General features: G+C 51.9%; 1 long non-coding RNA gene across 2 annotated transcripts; it reads right to left on the bottom strand.

The window, feature by feature from the left end:
• Positions 1-2,106: 2,106 nt before the first annotated feature.
• On the bottom strand, positions 2,107-9,857 carry LOC137210542 (uncharacterized). Of its 2 annotated transcripts, XR_010936603.1 has the most exons (3): positions 9,010-9,857; positions 6,166-8,901; positions 2,107-4,822 (listed from the first exon to the last, which is right to left on the bottom strand). It is a non-coding gene; the product is annotated as an uncharacterized lncRNA (long non-coding RNA). The 2 variants fall into 2 exon arrangements; XR_010936602.1 differs by lacking the exon at positions 2,107-4,822 and having other exon boundaries at positions 4,868-8,901.
• Positions 9,858-9,908: the final 51 nt, after the last annotated feature.

The following is a 9,908-nucleotide window of genomic DNA, read 5'->3' as shown; positions in this document are numbered from 1 at the left end:
TAGAAGAAAGTAAAACTGAAATACTTCTAAAAAAAATAGAGGTGAATCTTTATGACCTTGGAGAAGGTAAAGACTTATTAAAACCACAAAACTACAAGCCACAAGGTAAAAAATTAACTAATTTGACTACCTCTGATTTAATTTCTACCAAACAGATGACAGCACAGTTAAAATTAATAGATGATGGACTAGCAGAAGACATTTGCAGTCTAAATCTGACAAGAGATTGGTATCTAGAATATACAAGAGCTCTTGCATATCAACAACGAAACAAAACAAAAAACAGGAACTCCAATAGCAACATAGGCCAGAAACAAAAACAAAAAACATATACATATGAAAAGACAATTCACGAAGGGGGAAAGCCCACATGTTATTTGAGGAGATCATGAAACTCACTAGGAATCCATTAAGGACAAATTGAAACAACCATGATATGCATCTGATTGGCAGAAATAAGAACACTGTGTAACACTTAGTGTTGGGGAGGGTGTAGTGAATTGGGAACTCTCAGGCACGGCTACCGGGAGTGTAAATGTACTCAGCAGCTCTGAAGGGCAACCTAGCGGTAGTCAGTGAAATTAAGCGTGCAGATACCTTATGAACAAGCAACCCGTTCTTGGATAGATAATCCAGAGGAATTTTCATTCCTAGGGACCAGGTAAAAAGATACGCAGCACTACGTGATTTGCAGTGATGGGGAATAAGAGGCAACTTAGGTGTCCATCATCAGGGACAGACGCGCAGACTGACAGTGCTACGCAGCAGTCAGGGACAAAGAACCAGAGGTATGGAGAACAAGAGAAGATCCTAAAAACAAGGCGCTGCGTAAAAAATTAAGTGAAGTGGGCTTTATAGCACAACATGTAAATTAAGTCACATACACCACACAACAGTGCATATTTTACAAGGAAAAAACATATTAAGGACGCGTATAAAACACCTGCACCTACGTGATGGAAAGGAAGAGCTGCGGAGTCAGGGACACGTTGATAAACGAGGAGAATCGCCTGCTCCAGACAGGAAAGGGCCCGGGGCCTGCGTGCAAAGGCGCCGCCTCCCCTCCGCTGCCCGGCCGCACGCAATCCCACTGAGGACCCCTTTTCTTCCCACTCGCCCCTGCAGGACGGGGCCAGGAAGACAGAGTGCTCCAGCATCACCTCTGGCTCCGTCCCGGCTGGGCAGCGGCGTGGGAACAGCGGCCTGGCGCCCCGAGGGCCCGAGCACAGGCGGGACAGCGTGGACCCGCTGGGACCCGCTCCGGCCTCCTGACCACGCCCCTCACGACCGCCCCTGCACCCGGTCACGCCCCCAACACCCTCCTCGCCCCTTCCTTGACCGTGCCTCACTCGGGACCCTGGCTTCGCCGCGTTCCTCAGATCCCAGTCACACCTTCCCGGGCCACGCCCCTTGCCCAAGGACGCGCCCCCAGGAGACAGCCTCTTAAGCTCCTCGACGCTCCGCCCTGACCACGCCCCCGTGGACTTCACCGGGGCCACGCCCCCACGGCTCACTCCCTCAGGGGCCCCTCTCCCTAGCTGGCTCTGGGCTGTCAAACCCAATCAGATCCCTTCCCTCCAGTCCGAGGGCCGCTCCCCACCTGCAGTGGGCTCTGTGCCAGGTCTGGGGCTCTGCCCACGAGCAGGGACAGGCTGATGGTCCCCTGGGTTGGTGGTAACTGGTTTCCACCTTAATCCGCTTACAGCTCATCAGAAATTGCTTAGGTGTTCTATCAGGGACGCTCTTTATTCCCCAAGGAAGCTGCCTCGGCACACCAGCCTTGGTATAATTTTTCCTTTACGGTAGGTACTGTCATCATTCTCTCTTCCGGGTGGAGACGCCGAGCACAGAGTTGAGAAACTTGGCCAAGGTCGCCCAGCAGTCCGCTGATAGGACCAGGGGCTCAGCCCCACGCGTCCTAGGGAGTTTAGAGGAGAGGGGTGGACGCGCCCCGACCCGCTCTTTTTTCTCCCCTGCAGGAGGCTGGTTGCTGAGACGTCAAACAGCCTTCAGACCTCCTTTGACTTTGCTGCCTGGAAAATAAGACAGGCTGACTCATTTTTTAAAATATTTTTAACTTTCATTGAGATATAATTGCCATACAATAAACCACACAAATTTAAAGGGTACAATTTGCTGATAAGCTTTGATGTATTGTTTAATTTCACATCTGTGAAAGAATTACCACAATCAAGACAGTGAACGTGGCCGGCACTTCCCCAGTCTTGCAGGCCCCAATGAATCCGCCCTCTTACCCTCCCCCACCCCATCTCCAGGGAACTCTACTTTCTGTCACTACCTATTAGGTCAGTTTCATTTTCTAGAATTTGGTGTAAATGGAATCCTTTTCTCCTAGGGGAAACATCTAGGAGTAGAATGGATGGCTCATATGCGAGGTGTATGTTGGACTTCTTATGAAGCCTCCAAACCATTTTCCACGTAGCTGCACCACTTTCCATCCCCACCAGCAGTGATGAGGGTTTCATTTCCTGCACATCCTCACAGACTCTTGACATGGCCAGTCTTTGTTTAAATTGTGGTAACACACACACACACACACACACACCATAAAATTACCGTCTTAATCATCTTTAAGTGAACGGCTCAGTAGTGGTAAGTATATTCATAATGTTGTGCAACAGCGCTCCAGATCCAGATCTTGCAAAACTAAACCTCTCTGCCCATTAAACAACTTCTTATTCCTCCCTCCCGTCAGCCACTGGCAACCACCACTCTACTTTCCATTTTTATGAATTTGATTACTTTAGATACCTCATATAAGTGGAATGTATTTGTATTTGTCTTTTTGTGACTGACTTATTTCACTCAACATAATGTCCTCCAGGGTCATCTATGTTGTAGCATGTGTCAGAATTTCCTTCTGTTTTAAGGCTGAGTAATATTCCGTTATATATACACACCACATTTTGTTTATCCATTCGTCGATGGACACTTGGGTTGCTTCTACCTCTTCACTATTATGAATAATGCTGCTATGAACATGGGTGTGCAAATATCTCTTTGAGATCCGTCTTTCAGTTCTTTTGGGTATATACCCAGAGATGGGATTGCTGGATCAAATGGTAGTTTTTTGGGTTTTTTTATAAATTTATTTATTTTTGGCTGCATTGGGTCTTCGTTGCTGTGCGCGGGCTTTCTTTAGTTGTGGCGAGCGGGGGCTACTCTTTGTTGCGGTGCCAGCCTTCTCATTGTGTTAGCTTTTCTTGTTGCGGAGCACGGGCTCTTGGCGCGCAGCTCAGTAGTTGTGGCAGCAGGCCTAGTTGCTTCGCGGCATGTGGGATCTTCCCGGACCGGGGCACGAACCTGTATCCCCTGCATCGGCAGGCGGACTCTCAACCACTGCGCCACCAGGGAAGACCCTTTGCCCATTTTTAAATCTGATATTTATTTTGTTGTTGTTTTTGAGTTGGAGTTCTTAATATATTTTGGATATTAACCTCTTATCAGATATAAGATCTGTAAATATTTTCTCCAATTCTGTGGGTTGCCTTTTCACTCTCTTGATTGTGCCCTTTGATGCACAGAAAGTTTGTCTGATGTAGTCCAATTTACCTATTTTTGCTTTCGTTGTGTGTGCTTTGGTGTCATATTCAAGAAATCTTTGCCACACGCAGCCCATTTGGGTTTCAGGAGAAGAAGGCTCCGGGGACCAGCACTAACTGCAGCAATGCTGCGCGAATCCACGGACCCGCGGACCCATTTCTCCATCTGCTTTTCTCTGTACATTTGATTCTTCTGTTCTTTGAGACCTGGCCACCTCACAGATCACTGGCTTCCCCTGCAGATGGGAATACAGCTGGCTTTGCCTCTGCCTGCACTCTGGTCTAAGGGCATCATGTCTCCCGCAGAGCAGGGCCACCCATGGCAAGAACTGGGTGGGGGGGGGTGTTTGTTTAACAGGGAGCATCCGGCAAGGGCAGGCACCCAGAATGCCCCCTCTGCCCGTGACCAGAGCCTTTCTTGTACCCGTTACATCCCATATGAGGGGAGTTTACAGTTAGACAGGTACTTGCTGCCTTGAGGGACCTCCACACTGGTCCATGTGCCTGTCCTGGAGCCTCCCCCAGGCCATGCTGACTGGACAGGGTGCTGCAGGCTCTCTGAGCCTCTGTACAGCTGAGCGGCAGGTGCCTGTCCCTGCAAGGGCTAGTGACACAGACAATGCACTGAGTGCCAGGGTGAGGGGCCCCACGTGGAGAAGCAGAGGAGCCAGCCTCCACAGAGAGATAGAGAGGAGAGAAAGTCCTGGAGACAGAGGGGTCCAAGGCTTCCAGGACAGCCTCCTGCCCTCTTTGTGAGCCAACTCTGTGTCCTCCCAGCTGGGTCTCCTCCTCACGGTGAGCAACACCCAGGGCCCCCACTCCTTGCGGTCGGATGATCGCAGACCTAAGGCGCAGGCAGACGTCCTGGACAGTGCACAGGTCCTGGGAGCCAGTCCCTGCCCTGGACACACCTGAGGACATGGCCTCATTGAGCAGCTGTGCCCACCAAACTGTCCGGCTTCCCTGAACACAGACGTGGGTCCACAAGTGTCCCGAGCCATTGCCTGCGCTCCGGCTAGTAACCCTGGGGAACAGAAGGTGGGACTCCCCCCAAGGAGCCCTGGGCACTCATCTCTGGGTCCAGTCCAGGTGGGAGGGGCCAAGGTGGCCCGAGAGGCTGGGAGGCTGCTGGACACACGTCCGGGTCCTCCTCTCCATTGCCCTCCACCAAACCCCATCATTCAGTGTCATCCACTTGTCTCCTCTAGCCTGAAAACACGAGCCCATAATCCATCCCAATGCTCCCTTTGGGTCTCCTGCTGTGAGGAAAGGGACAAAGAGAAGGGACAGTCAGGCAAAAGATGTGAACGGATACCTCACTAGAGAAGATTTTTATTTATTTATTTATTTATTTTAATTTACTTTTGGCTGCGTTGGGTTTGGGCTGCGCAAATGGAGAGCAGCTGACAGCTTCCTACATTTCTGTACTAAGTTTCTAAGATCTGGAAGCATGCAAAAGGGGAGTTACCCCGCCTCCACAGTCAAGTGGATCGCTGGCTGCAGCAAACGCCGCATTCTAAAATCTGTGAAAGAATGTGCACGTGCAGCTCAATCCTCCCCGAAGTAATTAATGGTAATGACGTATATAATGAGGTCCTTACAGTAGAAAATAAAGGCTAGAAAGCCACCGTGAATTTCAAACTGTAGGTATAACGGAATAGTTGGTTGTTTACATAAAATGGTTGTTGAAAAGTTTCCGGCTTTTTCCACAGTGGATTTGCTCCCAGACACAGGCGTTTAAAAACCACCACTAGGGCTTCCCTCGTGGTGCAGTGGTTAAGAATCCGCCTGCCAATGCAGGGGACACAGATTCGAGCCCTTTTCTGGGAAGATCCCACATGCCACGGAGCAACTAAGCCCGTGTGCCACAACTACTGAGCCTGCGCTCTAGAGCCCGCGAGCCACAGCTGCTGAAGCCCGCTCACCTAGAGCCCATGCTCCGCAACAAGAGAGGCCACCGCGATGAGAAGCCCATGCACTGCAACAAAGAGTAGCCCCCGCTCGCCAAAACTAGAGAAAGCCCATGTGCAGCAATGAAGACCCAATGCAGCCAAAAATAAATAAATAAATTTATAAAAACAAAGCAAACCAAAAAAATGGATCTCCATTTCCTTACAAAAAATAAATAAATAAAAAACACCACTAAGCCCAAGCTTAAACGGGCAAGGAAAAGACGTCGTCGTCGCTGGATACGGAGCTCAGGTGCGTCCACCTCTCCTGGCTGTCTGCCTCACAGCTATGGTGGGAGTAACAAAGGAGCCGTGGAGAACTGTGGGGGGTGGGGAGGGAGCCTGTGGGGACGGGAAGGGCTCCCCTACGTGGCTTCAAGCTCAGCATGAGCGCCATGTCCCCACCGGCCTCCCTGGGGAGACCCAAGACCAGCCAGCATTCTGTGACCATCAGTGACGCCCCAGGACACAGAGACATTATTGAAAACATGACCACAGGCGCATCTCAGGCTGTCTGTGCTGTCCTGGTTGTTGTTGCTTCTGTCTCCAAGAATGGGCAGACCCCTCCCTGAGCAGGCCCTCTGGCTTACACACTGGTGTGACACCACTAACTGCAGGTATTAACAAGATGGGCTCCACTGAGCCCCCTATACCTGGTAGAGGTGGCAGTGCAGTGGAACCGAGCTGCCCACAGCCCGTCCAGCTGACAAGCCCTCGCGTCCACCGCTCCAGCACATCCACACAATTGGTGCATTGGCACCAAGCCTGTGGGATGAGAGGAGATGGGGGTTCTCAAACCCAGCGGAGTGGTCACCTTTGTCCACGTGCACAGTGGTAGCTTTGAGTGAAGCTCTTCTTGGGGAGTGTGGACTTCAGCGTCAAGAACGTGTCTGTTAAAGTTGCTCATCGTGGCAACAGCAAAAATGATCCAGCAACGCAGGTGGCTGGCTTCACAGCCCAGGTGACTATCCTGAGTCATCCAGGCTGTGTCAACACTGGCTGGGCATCTGCTGCTTGCAAGTCTACTAAGGTGAAGAATGTTGATCACTGTTCTGGGAAGAGTCTGGAAGATGGCCCCAGATTCTTGAAACCTCGTGACGCTTCGTTCGTTGAAATGGTCCCCAGCAAGCCCATGTGTGTTGAGAGCTTCTCTGACGATCCTTCTCTGGGTCATTTTGGTATTTGTGACATGAGATGGACAGCAGCTGTGAGTGTCATCAAAGCAGTAGGCGAGAAGTCTGCTGTACTGGAGCTGGCAAGAAAGTTCAGAAGGCTAAACGAATACACTTAACCCTTGAGGCACGTGGGGATTAGGGGCACTAACTCTCCACGCAGTTGAAGATCCGAGTATAACTTTAGTTCCGTATCTGCAGATTCAACAACCCCAGATTTTTTTATTGGAAAAAAAAAAGCTGCATATAAGTGGACCCACAGTTCAAACCTGTGTTGTTCAAGGGTCAACTGTATTGTCCCTAATACCTGCCACCAACTCTTAGCCTGTGGTGGAAGAACGGTCTCAGGACAGTCTCAATTGGCCATTTTGGTTTAATAGTAAAAGACTGGCTAATGAGAACAATGCATCATAAAATCTTCAGAAGAAAAAGAGAATGTTTTGTGGACCGTTGTTGCAGGGGTGTTGCATGGCAGTTTCAAGTTACTAGTTTTTAAAATCAGAACCACTTTTTTCTTAATATTTATTTGGCTGTGCTGGGTCCTAGCTGCGGCACACGGGTTCTTCGTTGCGGCATGTGGGATCTAGTTCCTTGACCAGGGATCGAACCTGGGTCCCCTGCATTGGGAGTGCGGAGTCTTAGCCACTGGACCACCAGGGAGGTCCCCAAATCAGAACTTTTTAATGGAAACAACTGGACCAAAACTCTGTCACAGAATTTTGAGACCCATTAAAACAAGGTTTAATGAGAAAAAAAAGTTTTGGATCAGATTTCCCAAGTTGACCCAATCCAAGGGGAAAGGAGGAAGGCCTGAGAGGAACAGGTGTGAGGCACAGCCACCCAGACCTCCTTCCCACCAGGCCGAGCCAGGAACACCGGGTCTTCAGAAGTCGGGAGGTGCGGATGAAGGCCAGCAGGGTGCCGGCCCAGGGGCTCCCCATTGTCAGGCCTGGGGGGAGGAGCAAGGTGTTGCCTCACACAGGTCAAGAAGGGAACGGGAAGGGGGATTTCTGAGTCCTGTCCTCAACTGTGGGCTCCTCGTGGGGAGAGGGAGACGCAGCCTGTCTGGTGCTTCCTCGGGTCCTGTTGGGGGTAACACAGGAGTGCGGTGGAGGCAGTGGTAGAGGCCAGGAAGGCTTGATGAAGGAGGACTGGAACTGCCTTGCAGACGGTGGGATGACGGCACAAGGGGACAGAAGCGGCACAAGCAAAGGTGCAATGTAGCAAAGATGGGAATGTGACTCTGGAGCTGGCAGGGCCTGGCTTTTTGTCTCCTGGAGACTATGGGCTCTGTCCTGGAGGCCGTGGAGCGTTTGCAGGTTTTGAGGAGCGAGGCATCGTCAAGGAGGGCTTCAGAGTTAATCTTCAGGCCATCCAGGAATGAGGACCGTGTGGGATCCGGAGAGGTGCTCGGTGAGGCTCATCTCACCTGTCTCCCGGGCGTAATATAGAGGCTTCTCTGTTCCTCAGAGATTGTAAATCAGTTTCTTGATCACCCAAACCTCATGATCCATTTCCTTCACGTAGGATTTGAGGGTAGAGAAGCTCTCGTGCAGCTTGTGGCGGAGTGGGGCCCCTGTGGTTAGGGAGCCAGAGGGAGGCTGTCCAGAGACAGGCTCACCAACCCTGGTCTGCTCCTCAGGTTTGCCCTGGTGCTGAGACCAGGTGCCCTGTCCTCCAGGAAGTGGACACAGAAGAGCAGAGAGCCAGGGCACAGGGGAACTCACCAAGGGCCCATCCGTTGTCAGTGGTACCAGTGCTGCTGCCAGGAATGCAGCCCTCTTTGAACACAAGTTTCAGGGGAAGCTGGGAGATCTGGGAGTGGGTCTTAAGATTCAAATTTCAGTGGCTCCAAGCGCTGACAGCTGCTGTTTCCATCCCCATTGTAGGGATCAGACTACAGATGTGGTCACTACCCTCAGCTGTCCGGCCACAGGTCTCCCAGACAGTGCCTGGGTGGCGTCTGCACACATCCGGATCTTCACGTGTCCATTTTCTTTTTTCCTCTGAGGCTTGGAGTCTAAGCGGAATGGAGGTTTCCTCAGACTTTCTCTAATGAGTGAACAAGTTTCTGCTGAGTTAAAGTCATTTCTCTTGCCCTCTTGGGAAGTAAGTTTAGGGTTGATGAAGCTTTAGAGTGACTCCAAACTATTCGGTAGCACACCTGCAGTCTCTCATCTGTCCTCACAGAAGCCCAACTGCACCCACTGTGAGTCCCTGGGGGGAATAACAGAAGCATGGGTTTGGGGCCGGACAGATGGATCTGAATTCACTTAGTATGCAGTCATAGACAATCTGTGTAACCTCCAACCTTAGTCTTCTTACCTGTAAGATGGTGATGTTAATACCTGCCTGGTGCGTGCGGGGCACTCAGCACAACCTGGCACGTGGCAGGTACTCAATGAATGTCAGATACTGTTCTCATCACGTGGATTTTACCAGGTTCATGCCCAACGGGCAGCAATATCTCTATGAGCTCTGAGTGCTTAGGAGATAACTGTTTCCTTCAGTTAGTGACAAGACCCACGTTCTGACTTAAGCTCCTCGGCTCGTGCTGTGATTTTATCTTTAACCACAGCCACCGAGAAGCCCTCCCAAGGGCTACCAGAAGTAGTTCTGACTCTCCACAGACCCCAGCTGGTCCATGAGGGTTCCCGCCACCAAGGACCGTCCCTACAGTCCTCAGACCCCAGGGTGCCGCCTCCCTCATCATCTGCGCAGAACTTAACAAGCCCCAGGGGACCAGGGCCTCTTCAAGTTGGGTGATCAAGTGCCTCAGTGGAGTCAGCGACCGTCCTACGCCTACAATTGTATCGCAGCCCGCGCGACTCCTTTACGCTCGGCAGGCCCTGCCCTCGGATCCCGGCCCACCCGGGAGGCCTCGTTAGCCGACTCCCGTCGGCCGCCCGCCTCACCAGCCAATAAGCAGCCCTGTGCCCGCCTCCGCTGGACCAACCGCAGGGGAAGGTCCCCTGGGGCCAAGTCGCCTCCACCCTGCGGCAGCCGCCACTGCTTACGATGCTGGGCCCTAGCGATCCCCAAGTCAAGGGCTGAAAGAGAACCGCCGGAGCCCCGCCCGGAACCCCGCTCTCCAGCCCTCGGTTTCCCCAGCCCCTCTGCCACAGCGGACCGAGGAGGGCGAGACGCCGAGCACCATAGAGTCGAAGGTCTTCCCTGCGTCCTAGAGGGACTCGAGGGCGTACGCGCAGGCCCCGCCCCGGGAC

Source organism: Pseudorca crassidens, chromosome 17 (genome assembly GCF_039906515.1).
Source record: "Pseudorca crassidens isolate mPseCra1 chromosome 17, mPseCra1.hap1, whole genome shotgun sequence".
NCBI lineage: Eukaryota > Metazoa > Chordata > Mammalia > Artiodactyla > Delphinidae > Pseudorca > Pseudorca crassidens.
This window is presented reverse-complemented; position numbering and strand designations above follow the sequence as displayed.